Genomic DNA, 18,377 nt, shown 5'->3' with positions numbered 1-18,377 from the left:
GTATCCAAATCCGACTTTAAACTTCTCCACAACAGTATCTTGGACCTGCCTGGTGTGTTCCTTGGTCTTCATGATGCTTTCTGCGCTTTGAACAGAACCCTGAGAGAGCAAGTGCATTTATACGGAGACTTGATTACACTCAGGTGGATTCTACTTATCTTCATCAGTCATTTGGGACAACATTGGATCATTAAGAGATCCTCAGTGAACTTCTGCAGTGAGTTTGCTGCACTGAAAGTAAAGGGGCCGAATAATATTGCACGCCCCACTTTTCAGTTTTTTATGTGTTAAAAACGTTCGACACATCCAATAAATTTCATTCCACTTCACGATTGTGTCCCACTTGTTGTTGATTCTTCACAAAAAAAATTTATTTTATATCTTTATGTTTGAAGCCTGAAATGTGGCAAGAGGTTGAAAAGTTCAAGGGGGCCGAATACTTTCGCAAGGCACTGTAGCTTTTCTCCTGGATTTGAGTAGGCACTTCTTAAATTCAAGTCCATATTCAAATCAAATTCAATCCATACTTGTTGTTTTCCCAACTTGGAACGCAGATCTGACTTCCAGGTACAAAGAGAACATCCCAATAGCTTACCCCCAATTAACTGTTACCATGACTAGCTAGCTTGTCACTGAGTAGAAATTTGCTCAACTTCTCCATGAGCATATCTTGCTGATATTCAAAACCTTCTGTTTTCTGACTGCTTGGAACCACTCCACACAAATGCTTACTACTATTTGAATCTACATGGAAACAGTTAATTGTAATTATAATCTTATTTGCTTAATGTTTGAGACTCTGGTTTAATTTTTTTCCAACAAGGAGTTAGCTCACAGCTGGTATTTGGTCCAGTAATCACACCTGCTACAATGGCAATGTTTAGTAGCTGTAATTACTTTTGTGTGACTTGTTTTTTTTTTATTATTTAGACCAGCACTCTTTTAATATTCCCATTTTATTTTAAAGCATATTCTGCTAAATAGATTGGTATTTTGTTAGGTGTAACTTGGGAAAATTCTACTATTTTTAAAATAAGAATAGTAGAAAAGTTTGTTCCAAAGTTATATGCCTTTCTGAGAAATTAGGAGGTGACTTACATGTATTGATTAAAAAAGAAACAAACTAAAGTTTGGTCTTGCTGCAGATAAGCAGTTAAATTCTCACTTACTTCCCCCAGGTGACACCACACTCATAAGTTTATCCTGCCTGCATGGGCAGATATGAGAAAACAAATGTTTTAATTATGCACCTATGGGGTATAGCAGCATAGCATATAAGATTTATCATTTAGAATTGCTTTTCCCTTCAGTGTTCAAGCAAAACAATTCAGTGCAAACAGGCTGGTGTTAATCTAATCCGTTAAGTAATATAACCCAAGTTATGCATATTTAATATATTGAGTTTACTTTGCTAGATTGGCATTAACTTGATCATGTAATCTCCGGCTACATGTCTTTATAATTTTTCAACTCTCACATGAATCTCAGAGGGTGACTGAGATTCAAAAGGCTTTGCTGTGCGTCATTACAAAGTCCATGTGGCTTTAACCAGTGGTCTGCAGATAAAATATAAATGTAATTTATTTCAGACACTGGTAAGACATGAAAGTAATTAATTGCTTCAAGTTTTATTGTAATGTACAAATAACAGTAGCACATCATGACATAAATGACATTAAAGAAGTCTGTAATATACTAAATAAATAAGATAAAAAATGGAAATTAGATTTCACATTTTTAACAAAAGATACCGTGCACCACCATTACCAAATGTCACATGTTTTCCTACTATTGTGCCGCCATCACTTTATCTTGTTATGGATATTTGATTATAGTCTGCTGTTCAGCTCACTACTGGTGTTACTTGTTACTGAAATATCCGTCCAAGTATGAGACGCAATAAACATGTGGTAGAACATGCTCTGGTCAACCTGCAAAAGGGTACATGTAAAGGAAAATTAGCACTGAACCACAACACCCCAAACATATTGTCCTTACCATGGTACCGGCAGCATCGTGCTATGGGGAGACATCATTATTCCCTATAAGTTCTCCTCTGCAGCAGTATGTTAAGTTGGCTCACCATTGTGACATCCACCACCTGAGTGAAGTTGCCCCCTCCCCCCCCCAAAACAATATTAATGTAAAACGTTTGTGCTACATATGTGCAGCAAAAAAAAAATATGTTGTCCTGCTTCCGTTTTAAAGATATTAATAAAAGTTTTCGGAGGTCACAGACAAATATTTTCGTATACTGATTGACACCAATTTTATTTGATTTGAAGAAAGTGAGGGGGCTGGTTTACCTTTGGTGGTCTCCGGGAACTTTTATTAATATATTTAATTTTTGGCTCACAAACGTAGCACAAACATTTCAGACCAATTAAGTTTCATTTGAAGAAGGTGGAAGGGGCCAACTTCATAGGTACATCCACCTTGTGCATAAACCTATTTGCAGGAGTAAAGATGTGTACAACTTCTCAACAGCCACTGTTTATTTAGGAATTCAGGTTTGTTATCAAGGTCATACAGTCTTAACTCTTCATCTTCGTGGTAGAATCATTTTTGTCTCCTGCAGGAGGGAGATACAGGAAGAAAAAAGATGGGCATGCAAAGACACGCAGACTCTTTGCTTCTTCCAGCAGTTTCTCCCCACTTGTTCCCAGGGAAGATGCTTCCTACACAGACAGAAAATCAGTCAGCAGAGGAACTTTATAAACTTTTTCCTTGCCAGAAAGCCTCATCATGTTTGTACCTTTCTTATTTGTCTTTACCAGATGGTGCTTGTTGTAAATGACTGAGTTTCTGGCACAGAAGTGATGCAGACAAGGTGAGAGGAAATCTTTTTGGAGATTTACAGAGGTTGGACAATTAAACTGAAACACCTGGTTTTAGACCACAATAATTTATTAGTATGGTGTAGGGCCTCCTTTTGTGGCCATTACAGCATCAATTCGTCTTGGGAATGACATATACAAGGCCAACACAAGTGGTCAGAGGGATTTTAAGCCATTCTTCTTGCAGGATAGTGGCCAGGTCACTACGTGATACTGGTGGAGGAAAACGTTTCCTGACTCGCTCCTCCAAAACACCCCAAAGTGGCTCAATAATATTTAGATCTGGTGACTGTGCAGGCCATGGGAGAGGTTAAACTTCACTTTCATGTTCATCAAACCAATCTTTCACCAGTCTTGCTGTGTGTATTGGTGCATTGTCATCCTGATACACGGCACCGCCTTCAGGATTCAATGTTTGAACCATTGGATGCACATGGTACTCAAGAATGGTTCGGTAGTCCTTGGCAGTGACGCGCCCATCTAGCACAAGTATTGGGCCAAGGGAATGCCATGATATGGCAGCCCAAACCATCACTGATCCACCCCCATGCTTCACTCTGGGCATGCAACAGTCTGGGTGGTACGCTTCTTTGGGGCTTCTCCACACCGTAACTCTCCCGGATGTGAGGAAAACAGTAAAGGTGGACTCATCAGGGAACAATACATTGTCCACAGCCAAAGATCTGCGCTCCTTGCACCATTGAAAGCGACATTTGGCATTGGCATGAGTGACCAAAGGTTTGGCTATAGCAGCCCGGCCATGTATATTGACCCTGTGGAGCTCCCGACGGACAGTTCTGGTGGAAACGGGAGAGTTGAGGTGCACATTTAATTCTGCCGTGATTTGGGCAGCCGTGGTTTTATGTTTTTTGGATACAATCCGGGTTAGCACCCGAACATCCCTTTCAGACAGCTTCCTCTTGCGTCCACAGTTAATCCTGTTGGATGTGGTTCGTCCTTCTTGGTGGTATGCTGACATTACCCTGGATAGCGTGGCTCTTGATACATCACAAAGACTTGCTGTCTTGGTCACAGATGTGCCAGCAAGACGTGCACCAACAATTTGTCCTCTTTTGAACTCTGGTATGTCACCCATAATGTTGTGTGCATTTCAATATTTTGAGCAAAACTGTGCTCTTACCCTGCTAATTGAACCTTCACACTCTGCTCTTACTGGTGCAATGTGCAATCAATGAAGACTGGCTACCAGACTGGTCCAATTTAGCCATGAAACCTCCCACACTAAAATGACAGCTGTTTCAGTTTCATTGTCCAACCCCTGTATATCTTCTCTTCTGTAATAGCTCTCTGTGTTGTTATGTTTATCTACAAACAACGTGGAGGAAAATAATGAATGCCTGTGTTATGTCCCAACAGCTTTTAGGCTTTTTGATCCTGCTGTGCATGTTAGTTCACTCAGAGAGGGGAGGATTGGAGTCAGTCCTGGTGCTTCAATAACACTTTGCTTTTTTATTTTTTTCATAAATATACTGTTTAATTATTCTAATCCTTAGGTTTTTTTATGTCTATAGTCATTATCATTTGCTCTTTTTAGATTTCTGTCTCCTAATAAGGAAAAAAAAAAAACTGACATCAAACTTTTTCTGTTACTTTCGTGAAGCAGAACAAAGTTCTTCCTCTCTTTTACGTTTACACCCTCTATCCTATTTCATAGCAGACAGCTCAAGGGAATGTTATATCTCATAAAAATATAGCAAAGAGGAAGGACAGTAAACATGAAATATTGAGTTTGAGAAACAAGAGATTCTTAGTTTACACCTCCTCTGTCCTCTTGATGATCCAGTTTGGGCCAAACTTCAGCTGTCAGACAGGTGGCCACACATTTAACTCTAGAATAACTTGGTATACAGAGGAGTTCATGGTTGACTCAATGACTGCTAGGTGCCCAGGTTTAGTTGTTACAAACCAAGCCCAAATCATGGGTATGAGATGTTTGCACTGATATGCTGTTTTGTTCTTCGATCAAACATCTCTACTTTGGTGTCATGTATTCAAAGGACATTGTGCTACAAGTCTTGGGGTTCATGCAGATGTAACTTCACAAACCTAAGCTCGGCTGCTTTTACAGAGAACATGCTTTTTCCTTTATCCCCTCCAAAAGCCAAACTTGTTCAGGATTTTTTCAGTTGCACAGTCATGAACTTTAACCTGTAATCTGTTATCTGTGGTTGCTAAATTTGACCATTTTTTGTACATAAAGTCATCCTTTAGTGATTTTAAAGTTGAGTTAGTTAAGAAGCCTCAAACCTTAATACTATGATATGAGTTTTGTTCCAAAACACTGTCAGGTGATCTGCATTTGGACATTTCTGATCATACTCCAGAAAGGCCTAGAGAGGTGAAACTTGTTTCAATGGAAAGGACCCTTTCTGCACAGTACATTTTACTAAGAGTAAAGCAGAGCTGTAAGACCAGGGATAGCAGACAATAAATGGAAAGAAAAAACTCCTGAAGAGCAGCGTTTGCTGCAATACTGCTGCAATACCTGAACATTTTCCCTTAATCTTTGTTGTTGATAGGTTTTGGTTTGAATCCTACAGATGAGCACAGGAGCTTCTCTGATACCAGGGTTACGGCTGACAAGATGACAGTTTTTCTGATAGACGATGGATCAAAGAGGTTTTACGTAGCAGTCAATCAAACTTTGAGGATGAAACAATGAATGGAGGCAAGGACCTGACTCCACAAGTCTCCACTTTCATTTTGACAAAGTCTAGAGGCCACAAATTCACATCGAGTTGGAAAGTTAGAAATTAATACACCTGAAAGAAATGTCAGCACTACAAATTAGCTGATTGTTGTAGTTTTTTAGGATTTTATCTTGCTGTGTTCTTGTTTATTTCCAATCCTTTTTGTATTTCTTTTTTTTTACTCTATGTAGTTTTAATTTCTTTATTTTCTTCTGGTTCCGTTCTTCGGTGCTGAGAGAAAACTAATTAAAATACAAAGAAACCTTCAACTGTGATTAGCAGTACCTTCTGCTAACCACACCCACAGTGGGAAAAACAAGTATTTAATACACCGCCGATTTTGCAGGTTTTCCCACTTGCAAAGCAAGTCTTTAACTTTTATCATAGGTACTTCAACTATGAGTGACGGAATCTAAAACAAAAATCCAGAAAATCACATTGTGTGGTTTTTAAGTAATTAATTTGCATTTTATTGAATGCCATAAGTATTTGATACATCAGGAAAACAAACTTAATATTTGGTACAGAAACCTTTGTTTGCAGTTCCAGATATTAGACGTTTCCTGTAGTTCTTGATGGGGTTTGCACACACTGCAGCAGGGATTTTGGACCACTCCTTCATACAGATCTTCTCTAGATCCTTCAGGTTTCGAGGCTGTCGCTGGGCAATATGGACTTTCAGCTCCCTCCAAAGATGTTCAATTGGGTTCAGGTCTGGAGACTGGCTAGGCCATTCCAGGACCTTGAAATGCTTCTTGCAGAGCCACTCCTTAGTTGCCCTGGCTGTGTGCTTCAGGTCATTGTCATGCTGGAAGACCCAGCCATGACCCATCTTCAGTGCCCTTACTGAGGGAAGGAGGTTTTTGGCTAAGATCTCCTGATACATGGCCCCGTCCATCCTCCCCTCAATACAGTGCAGTCGTCCTGTCCCCTTTGCAGAAAAGCATCCCCAAAGAATGATGTTTCCACCTCCATGCTTCAAGGTAGGGATGGTGTGCTTGGGGTTGTACTCATCCTTCTTCTTTCTCCAAACACAGCGAGTGGAGTTTAGACCAAAAAGCTCTAGTTTTGTCTCATCAGACCACATGACCTTCTCCCATTCCTCCAGTGGATCATCCAGATGGTCATTGGCAAACTTCAAACTGGCCTGGACATGCATTAGCTTGAGCATGGGGACCTTGTGTGTGCTGTAGGGTTTTAATCCGGGACAAACTGACCAAGGAGATCAGCCCAGCCAAGAGAAGCTACTGTGAGAAGCTAATAAACAGATTCTCAGCAAACAACTCAGCAGCAGTTTGGAATGGTCTAAACATCACTAACTACAGGAGCCTATCCCCCACACACGGAGCAGAACCCTCGCCTTTATATATTTATATTTAAGAACCAAAGACACAAAAGTGGCAAATAAAGCTGATTCTGATATCTTGAACAACCACCCTTTGCAATAAAATAGCACAAGTCTTCTCCTATAACATTTCACAAGATTTCAGCAAACAGACAAAGGCATCTTTGACAATTGCTCTTGGTGCAATCTCTCGACTGACTCTATTTTCTCCGGAGTTGTAGTTCAACTCTATTTCTAATCTGCTCACTCCACATGTTTTCTGTTAGGTTTAGGTGTGAGGAGACTATGGAAAAATTAATATTTATGTCTATTTGACATTTTGTTTTGTATTATTCTCCAGTTCAAAGACTCATTAATGACTCAGTTTCATTCTCAATTTAATTTTTTAGCCAAAAATATCTGAAAGCTGATGAGTTCTTCCATCAGATGAGACAAAGAGTGAACTTTTCTGCAACAAACACTCCAGGTCGGTCTGATGCGAAACAGAAGATGAATACATACCAGTGGGGAAAATCTCCACTGGTATGTACCATTGAGGACGTTTGATGCTGTGGGCCTGTTTCCATTTAACGGCCCTGGGAACTTTGTTGGAGTGGATGTTTCCAGTTAAAGCCATGTTAGATTTGAGCAAACATCTAATAGTTGTTATGGAGACTTGGTAACCTTAAAATATTGTTTTGTGCTATAGTTCTCTAACGTTGAGCCCTGGAAATTCTTCACCTATCTTACCATCCTGCTCACGGTGGGTGGTGGCATGATAACCCTGGGTCCTTCTCCATCTGTGGTTGTCACAGTTTTTGTTGTTTTAAACTTTTTAATTGTTGCGATCTGTAGATTTGGGCAGATTTAACACTTGTGCCTTATGGGAATGGCACGTTCTCTTTCCTATTTTGAAGAGTGATTAGGGCAAATGAGCCTCCTTGTACTGATATGCTTAGATTAAAATGTAATGTATAGATTACAAATTCTTTAGTTGCATTTATTTATTTTTTTAGGATTTTGAGGGGTGCCAATAATTGTTGCATGTTGCATTTGATGTTTTTCATGGCATTTCTCATGCCGTCCCCCACCGTAAATGTGCTCAAACTTAAAGATAACAGGGCTTTTTTGTTGTTTTAAAATATTAACTTATCTTTCTGAAATAAGAGACTATTTTAATTAAAAGATTAAGGCCTTTTACAGTACATATTTTTAACTCGGGTTACCAATAAGTGTGAGGTGCGCTGTAAATACTTGGAGAGGGTCAATTAAACTGAAACCCTTTGAAATCCCTTGAAATAAGAGTGGCCTGCATGTTAGAGCAGCACAGAATGGCTTCAGTTTGTCGGCTTGCTCAGATCAATGCCGACTCTCAAACAGCCTGTCGCTCCTCTTTTCCAGTTGGTGGCCTTTTGCTAACCTCCACCTTAAAATAGCCCGTTGCCATTAAGCTCCTGTGTATCCGAGCAGATGAAGTCCCAGTTGAGCGGTCTGTCTGCACACTCAGGCATGGTGATGACTTCAGACAGTTGGCTGGCTGTGCCTCTTCCTCATGCCGAGCTGCAGAACTGGCCTTTGCCCCAGCCACCACTGCCAAAGCAGTAATGACCGACAACCTTTAAACCTCAGGAAGACCGATGCCTTCAAACAATTCGCAACAAAAAAAAAAAAAAAAAAAAACAGGAGCTGGGACAGGAATAACAAAGCTTGAGCCGAGAGGTGGATAGGATATTTGTTTGTGCACAGGTGGAAAAACTTGCCAAAATCAGACACAAGTTTCACCGTGTCCTTGGTAACCGTTTTAGCAGTCTGATGATGACTTGTGTTGGGTGAAATGTCTCAGGAATACTGTTTGTTTTCTGATCGCTTGTAGAGCAATGAGAAAACCAACAAAGACAAACCCAAGGTTACAGGTGTTTTCTTCGATTGTCTGTCTGACTGACCTGACAGATCACATCACTCTCAGCTTAAAGGCATGTTTTATTCATGAGACCCTCAACCATCTGCAGCTGCTGCAGCTGCTGTAGGTGGGAGAAACATACCTGTGGGAAAACCTACAGATCCAGACTGAAATAAAAACATGTAGAAGTGAAATAGGACTTGGACTTGATGGCAGATAAATTTGACCTCCTAATGATTTTGAACACAAAAAACAAAGATTTCTGATTCGTTCACTGAAAATTAAGCTCATTTCTATACCCAGAAATCTTGAATTGAGTTTGTACAGTTAAACCCAAGATTTATAGATTTTGGTTTAAAGTCATTTTACCAGCAGTTTTCTTTGGACTGGAAGTAATATTAATACTGAGAAATGGCCCAGCCAAAGTTCAGCTCTTAAAAGGTTTAATTGCTGTAATAAAAAAAATTCCACTGATTTTTGAGAAGAATATTAACAATTGTCTACATGGAATTTAATTAATACAATTTTAAGAATAAAAACTGATAAATTATTCATCTTATTTAAATTAAATAATTTATTTAAAAATTGGTTGTCGTTTTGACAATGTGAAAAAAAAAAAAAAAATTTACATTCATACAGGGGTATGATTTTGGCTTTAACTGTACAAGACCCGAAACCTAAAGTTTCAGGTCAGGTTATGTAATGCATGTATTTGAATATTATCAGCATAAATATAGTTAGATGTTGCTGAATCAGCTAGTAATCTAATTTTAAAGATGGGATCACATGTAAACATCCAGTTTATCCACAGGACATTTTAATTTACTGACAGGACTTAAACAATTGAAGAGAAACGTTTAAGTTTCAATGCAAAATATATTCCTTAATGGAGTTCCTTTGTTGTAAGCACAAATACAATTTGCACAAAATATTTTGATTGTGAAGGCATCCATGGACCTTGCCATGTTTAATATTTCCCCCATGCTTTCTTTTGTTATCCACAGATAGTACTTTAGATGAGTGTGTTACTTACCATTACCATTACTTGTACATTTCTTTTTACCAAGCCTGTTGTGAGTTTAGCCCATAGTTTGTTTCACCAACATGAAATTGACAGGCTGTTACCTTGGTAACATTAAATCAACCAGCAGTCCCAGGAAACAAAGTTTGAGAGTGGCTATTATTTCCAGCCAACCAATCTACACAACCTTCTTTGACAGCATCCTAATTAAATTTACTAGGCAGATGATTATGTGGGCATGTTTATGAAATTGAGTCTGTCTTCCTGTCAGAACGTGACTGAAGTACTCAAATTACTATAATTAATTTGTAGTTGTTTGTGTCTCCAATGGTTCTTATCATGTAGCCCTGCTATTACCTGCTGCATTTGTTTATTCTTTCACTGGCAAGCCATGATTCTTCTGGCTTTCAGTGAGGCTGCACTTACTTTGTCAACCACATTAATGCTAGCAGCCTGACATGCTGCTGAGATGTCATGACTAGGATGTTGCAAAAATATTTTTGGCATAGGGAGGTTACAAACCTTTATTTTCTCTATAATTATATTAAGTCAAAGTGACATAAGCCTGTGAGGCCAAAAATCAAAAACTTTAGCATCTAGGGTGTTGCTATGGGACATCAGCATCTACACTTTTAACAAAGAGTAGAACCAATGATGAGGATGAATTACAAAGCTAGAATAGTTCTACTTCCTGTTTGAACTAAGAAGTCATAACATCTGAGCTACCAGACAAGTGAAATGCAGTGGGACTGAAGTTGGAATTCCAACTTCGAAAGTCTGTGTTTTCTAACAACCTGAGCCATACCTACTAAGTGGTTGCACATAGCTAATGCTGAAACTCCTTTTTAAAAGGAGCGTTCTAATAGCAGCAGCAGTACCTAGATGATTGTAATCATTGCTGCTGGCCAAAGGTGTCCAAACATTGTTAGTAGCAATAATGCAGGCCATTGCTTGTTTGGAGTTTTGGTAGCCAGTAGTAATGGCTGTAGTTGGTTGTTACTAGCCAGTGATCATGGCAACAGGTATTAGGAGGTTGTTGGTACTCCGTGCTAGTGTTCATAGATACTAGAGGGCTGTTGGTAGCCAGTATTAGTGGCTGTGACTGTCACCACCCGATCTGTCCCGGCTCATTTGCCTATACGCAAAGAGAATTACTTCCGGATCGCTGTTGAATACGCTTTAGTTGTTTAAACAGTACTGGAAATAAGTATTTCCATTATTAATTATAACAGTGTGCTATATTATATTTTGTAAATAGTTTAATATAACATATGTAAGACACATTTTGATATTATTAAAATGTAGCTCTATAAAGCAAACATATTTATGGTATTAAATTATTACTTGCTATTAAAAGGACTTACTTTCTTTGACAATGCTAATGTCATTTAATAATTCTCATTATTTTGTATGAAAAATATATATTAGTAGAAAATAGTTTATTGGACTTATTGATTGAACTGTAACATATTTACGCTGTCATTGCACCCTTTGGTGGATCCATCACAGACGAGAAGACCTTATTGTGGAGACATCCGTTTTATTTTTTTTCCTGGAATAATAATCCACATCTTTTGAAAACGTTCCCTTTTCCAGAAACAAATGCAGGTGATGAAAGACTGCAAATGGGTCCATTCTGTGATCAGCACCGTTGCAGTGTACAGTATAGAGAGAATCAAATGTTCAAACAAATTAAAATTTTCGCTCTATGTAACGTAATCATTGAGCGTTCTCAGAGCAGTCAATATGGTCTAACGAAATGAACCATTTTTGTCTGTATTTTTGTTATCTCTTTACCATATATAAGATTACAATGAAATACAAAAATAAACATCCCATCCGGGTCAGATCGGGTAGTCACAGTGACCACTAGGAGGTTTGTTGCCAATAATAGTGGCGTTAGCTACAAGGAAGTTCTTTGCTGCCAGTGCAAGTGTATGAGTCTTCCGGTGCTGGTGGCTGTAGTTACTGCAAGGTTGATAGTATCAGGGTGTTAGTGGCTATAGCTACAAGGAGGTTGTTTTTAGCCAGTGTTGGTGGTGGTGGTAGCTACAAGGAGGTTGTTAGTAGAGACTGTTAGTGTTTACAGTTTCAAGAACATCGCGTGACACTGCTAGTGGCCATTGTTTAAGTGAGGTTGTTAGTAGTCACTGCTAGTGGTCACGGCTTCTAGTAAGTATTAAGTACCTACTGCTATTGGCCGAAGCTGCTATTGTGGTTGTCAGCAGCTAATGCTTGTGGGTGTAGCTGCCATAGAGGTTGTTGGCTATAAACATATCTTCTAGGAGGGTCTGGGTGTGCTTAAAATATTGGTTTTAAGCACACAGTGGGATACTAAAACATAGGATGTTCTTTGACTTGTATTCCATTCATGTATTTTGTTCTTCCCTTTCCTCCTGCAGTTCCTTTGCTCTTACTATTTTTGTTGATCTTGGGTTTTTGTCTGTGTTCTCTGCTGCACAAAATGATCCAAAGAGAAAATGGTTGGTGATAGTCTGGGCCCAATCTCTGCTTTCAGATTGAAGAGCTGAGTTGTTGAGTACGACAGGTGTATTTGTTATAATTGAGGGATAAGGAGATGGCTCATTTCTGCAGAATTCAAAGGAGATAAAAACGTGTAATTTTGATATGACTCTTGAATAGATAAGAGCTCTCGAAGGAGAGTAAACATATAATTTCCAAGAGCAGCTAAGAAACCGACAAACAAGCATTCAGGAACCCGAGATGGTAATAGGTACATGACCGTAGAGAGAAAAGAAGTAAATTTGAATACCTAATACCTGTGTTTTTTCTCTGTGCTACCCTTCAATGGGCTGACGACCTGTCCAGGCTGTACCCCGACTCTTGCCCACTTAACCAACTCTGTTTAACCCCTTCTATCTGTTTAATTGACACATTTCCAGTGAAAACTATGAAAAAGATCATGTAAGTGTGACCAAACACTATTTATTTACATTTAAACACAATATTGTGAAGCTGGAAGAACAGCAAAGGAAGTGTTGTATTTAAATGGCAAAATCCTCAACTTGAATTCAAACAGGTTATTTTCATCTGATCATGAGCATCTATTCTGGTTGAATATTCTCATGAAATGGTCAGTGGACTTCAATAAATCTTCCAGGTATGAGTAAAGAGTCAAATTGATCAAAATGCACTCTTGTGTAACAATATTGGCGGAGTTGCATGTTATAATGAATGTAACACTTGTGTGGGAGAAAGCTATACAAAGCAGGCAATGTCAGCTGGGAGGGTGGATACAGTTCTGCAGAAACAAAATGCCCTAAAAGAAAAACTGTTTTTCTAACATATTTGGACATAAGGGTATTTAATATCATTTTAGTCAATGACAAATTCTAGTAAAACAAAAAGTGTTGGTGTGTGTGTGTGTATGTATGCATCTCTGTAAGTAAATAGCTGGAGTAATGTAGCCAGGGCATAAGGTAACTTTTTAAACATTCCAAGACACTATCACATTTAGCTTTAAAATACCTTTTTATACTCCTGTTTTCAGCACTCCAATTATGTATTCAGGACATCCAGTACCAGAGGTCGTATTGTTTACCTAGGTCAACTGTTGTAGAGCTGCAGGTTTGGACATTTTATCCCTTATTGGCTTCATTCAGTAATTTCCTAGCTAACTGGCACACAAAAAGAAGACCTTTGGCTTTTCACAAGATATTTTAATCCCAGAAGGTAAATGAAGGCTTTCAAATAGATTTGCCTTCCTTTTTGCCTTTTTTGGCCTTTTCACACAGAGCCTTTCTCAGTTCAGTGAGCAGTGTTGGGTAAAAGCTGGAACTAGCCCCATAGATTGATTCAGGTCAGACTGATGTCTCCCATTTTTTCTTTTCTCACCAACTTTTTCAAATTTCTGTCACAGAGATTCATATACACAGCTTATAGGGGTACTCATAGGGGTACTCAAACCCCTCCACCATGTTAAGTTGGCTGTGCAGTGGTGGTCAGCCTTGACCTCAAGCAGAGGAGTTCAAGTATGTAGATGTCATGTTAACGACTGGATGGAGGATAGAGCGAGAGATGATGGGACGATTTTGGTTTCTAATGCAGTAATGCTGTTGCTGCTCTGGTCTGTCCTGGTAAGAAAGGAGCTGAGTTGAGTCAGGTGGTTTAGGGGTCTTCTGGATGCCTCTGTTTTCTGGGCATATCCCACTAAGATAAAGCCCAGTCTATCTCTTAAAGCGGAACTAAACCGCATGAAAAGAATAACCGCCCCCAGACAAACTTTGAAAAATGCCACCAAAGTGGGCAGGGCTAAGTGTGGAGATGAGCAGAGGGGGTTAAACAGGGGTATGTTCGGGAGGACGAGGGAAAGTGGCAGCTAGCTTAATTTGGTAAATTGAAACCTGGAGAGTGAGCAGAGAGATTCTGGTAGTATTGCCACGGATCAGTCTTTTGAGGTGGAGGATGTTTCACCCCCCATTGTCGCCAGCTTTGTGGAGCCCAGCAGGCCGTAACCTTATCAGTTTGAGCCATTGGCTCCAGGCACTGACTCGGCACTGGAGGAACAACTCCAACTTTTGACTCACTATGAGGGCGTCAGAGTGAGATGGTTTTATACCCGAACGCGGGGCTGTGATGTAAGCATGTAATAAAATGTACCGTTTAAGGCCCAGTTTATATAGTTTATCTGCAAAAAAAAAAAAAGTTGATTTGGGGTTTAGTTCCTCTTTAAGGATCGTAATGGTCTTATGCTTTCATCTCCTCTTGCCTGGACCAATGAAATTCTTTTTATGTTGGTCTAGATCAATTATCTTTGCAACTTTTACAAATAGTCCAGAATGCACTTTAATGGATTTGTCTGTCCTTGCTGGAAGAAGAAAAAACTGTTCAGGTTCCCCCTCACTGCATTGCTCTGTCAGCGAGGCGCAAACGAGCCAAGGTTCACAGTAACCAGACGTTTCTCCACTAGAGTTGAGGCACCTGTTCTGGGAATAAAGGTAACACCTCTCAGCTGTAGTCTGTCATTAATCACTCATCTGTTTCACATCTAGTAATCACTCCTCTCAGTACCTCTTAATGGCTGAATTTATTTACAATTGTATTGCAATTGTAAAAATAAACTATGGGTATTTGCAATCAAGCAGATGCTAAATTAAGTACAGATTTCAAATTTAAAGTTGGCACATGCAATAGTTATACACTTAGGTATTTAGTAAGTGAATTAGACATAGTTTAGTAAAACAAGGAGACAAATGATATGATCTTTGAAATATACATCAACCGACATTAGGGTGCATTAAGACCGGAAGTGGTTTCAGGAAAATTCATGACAATGATTTAAAAAGTGATTAAGAACTCTGGTTGCATTCATTTATTGTCAAGCTCTCCTGATGCCACTAAGGGCCGTAGCCAGAATTAAAAAAATACTGATGTCCACCGCTCATTATCTCCCTGCACATCAGTTACAATGAAGACCAAAACTTAATTAAAATGGAAGCATTTATTTAAAACACAAGTGACTTGAATGCAACATGTATTTGTGTGTCTGGTTGTGTGTGTGAGTCCATGGGGAGCGACATCATCTGAGGCAACAGGGGACTCAACCATGATGACTCCCTGAAATTACATGAATTAGTTTATATGAATGTTGATTGTTCACACTACACAAACATTCAAACCACAAGATCTTAGCATACTTCTTACTTCTGTACTCACACTCTCACCTTTCTCTCCTGACAAATCAAAAACATAGACTAAAGTTATCCACCTGTCTTAATCTGTCTTTAAGTCGGAATTCATTTTAGATTTGACTCACTGAAATATTTTTCTAAAAAAACAGGTATAATTAAAGCGTGCTTTAAGTAATACACACATTTAATAGTGTAACTGTAATTTTGTACTGTATTCCTTGCAGTCAAATTCAGGCTGGATATCACTGTAATAACTTAACACATCTATCCGTGGTCAGTAGTAGTCTAAAGTGAATGTAATAAAGGCCAGTCAGGGACATGGGTCTCAGCAATGTATCCTGGCTGGAGTGGATGGACAGCCCCCATCTATTAAATCTCTCTTACCTTCATCACTTCTTTGTCTTTTCATCACACTCTTCCCCTCAAAGCTAAGCTTTGAAAAAAAGTTTGAGTGTGTTTATTTAATGGACGGAAACATTAGCTCTTGCAACAGAAACATCATTAGTCTGTCACAGCTGCTCACAAACAATGCGGCAACACAAATCAAACGTCATTAATGGGCGGGAACAATTCTAACTAAACTTAAACTGTTATGAAGGGTGAAGACTTGTGAACTGTTATTTGGAGAAGAGTAGAATATTATCAAGTAGAATATTTTTAGCAAGTTACCGCTGTTACATCTCACCGTCAGCTGCACTCTTCTTCTGGTCTTTAGTTTAGCGGTAGGGTATGAAAAGCTGCACTCTTCTTCGTAAGCATTGAGTTTGGCTGCCTTACACAGTTGCAGCGCCTCCTACAGTAACCTGTTGGAGCTACTCAGAGAACCATTTCATCCAAAAGCATTGTTTTGATTCTTTTTTTTATTATACACACAGCAGAGAAATACTGACATCCGGACCTCGGTGTCCTCAATTGTAGCTACGGCCCTGATGCCACCTCGTGGCTTGCTGGTTGGGTCCCACCTGCACCCCATGCCAACACACTTCTAACACCTGTAGTTGTTGGAAGTCGTTTTTTATAACTTTTATATCTATAATAATACCTTGTCTGACTCATGCCTGCATTTAAGCCAGTTTATGATCAGTTTATGACAGTGGCCGCATCACAATGCCACTCCAATGGGTCGTTTTAGCTTGTAGAAAGTGTAGCAAGGTCTTCATTTCACCAGCTGTTTTGTCTTTGGGAAAGTTATAAACAATGTACATGTGGGTCACTTTTATATATAAAAACCACCTAAACCCCTAAAACTCTGCAGTACTTTAGCAAGAAAGAAAATGTAAATTATTCTACGCTTATGGATTAACTTAACCATAAAATCTTTTTTTAAATATTTACACTATTTCATTTCCATGAATCTGTAAACACAACCTCTCCGACCAGTACTGTGTATTGCCTGTATTTTCAATTTGCTCCTCTACTATATATCCTTTTGTTCATGGAGTCCTCAGTGATTTTTCCTCTACAGCCAGGCCACTGAGACTTTAAAGTACTCAAAGCAAAGGTCAGAAATCTTGCTGGTGGTGCCAGCATGTAATAGTTCTCTCCTCTCAATCCTCAGATGGTTAGGTAGTTAGAAATGCCCTCCAACTGCTCTGGGGACAGAGTTTTTCTCCCGTTCCTTCTGTCGTCCTCTTTCTTAAGTTTATTAGTATAGAGGTATATTAGAGAAGTACGGTTTTAAACTCAAACAATTTTTCCATCAATTTGATCCATGGTAGCTGAAGCATAAAGATTTCCAATTTTATGCTGGGTTTGAGTCAAAATATATAAACACCTTTCAGTGAAAGTTTCTGATGTGACAAATATACTTAGTCAAAGGTTCCCAACCTTTCGCTGCATGTCCTAATCCCTTGTCTCTATGCCTGTTGCCTGTCTCCTTATTGTAAGGAAAAGGCCACTAGTGCCACAATATCTTGAAGATATTGTCTGCAGTCTTGGTCTTCTATAACAAATCTAATTTTACAAAACTTTTGTTCTCTCTCTAATTGTAACTCAGACAAGACAATTTTCAAATGAAAGGCTCCAGTCAGACAAAACAAAATGCAAATAGCCATCAGTAGGCTTGTGGCAGGATATTTCACCGCACTTCTTGGCAAAAATGACCTGGCTATTAAGCCTAGTCCCCATATTTGAATAGGGTGGAGGGATTAGCCTTTAGGATAGCCATTCCAGAGGCATCATGTTGGCTTGCTCTATCTATTACAAGACCAGCTCTGATCAGTATTTGGAATCATTGTTCTGTTGTTCATTCAATGTGAAGCTGAAGAATTTGGAGGTATTCCACCATCATTTAATCCATTACCACTGATGGCAAAGCAGCCCCAAAGCATGATGCAGCCACAGCCATGCTTAACATTTGGTTTTCCTTGTTTGAAAGCTTCACCTTGATCCCTCTAAAATTTGTCTCATCATTGTGACCGAGCTTAATGTATCCCTATAACATTTTCACAGAAGGCATTTAGCTTGCCCATGTGAGCAGCTGCAGATGTTGGTACCGTCTCAGTTCAGAGTTGCGTAAAACTGGCTTCATAATGGACAGATGATGGTGTTCCAGCAGTTTTCAATTCATTAAGCTATGGAGGTTCCTAGACCAGTTAAGGGTGATGCGTTTGGATTTTCTTATTGGTGAACCTGTATTTAAGTTCCATGCTTTGTTTTTGGAGTCTGTAGTTGTTTTCAGATTGTCCCACCTTGTCTACAATTCTTTTTCTTACAGTGGTTGGACAATGAAACTGAAACACCTGTCATTTTAGTGTGGGAGGTTTCATGGCTAAATTGGACCAGCCTGGTAGCGAGTCTTCATTGATTGCACATTGCACCAGTAAGAGCAGAGTGTGAAGGTTCAATTAGCAGGGTAAGAGCACACTTTTGCTGAAAATATTGAAATGAACACAACATTAGAGGTGACATACCAGAGTTCAAAAGAGGACAAA

Source organism: Girardinichthys multiradiatus, chromosome 11 (genome assembly GCF_021462225.1).
Source record: "Girardinichthys multiradiatus isolate DD_20200921_A chromosome 11, DD_fGirMul_XY1, whole genome shotgun sequence".
Classification (NCBI taxonomy): domain Eukaryota; kingdom Metazoa; phylum Chordata; class Actinopteri; order Cyprinodontiformes; family Goodeidae; genus Girardinichthys; species Girardinichthys multiradiatus.
This window is presented reverse-complemented; position numbering follows the sequence as displayed.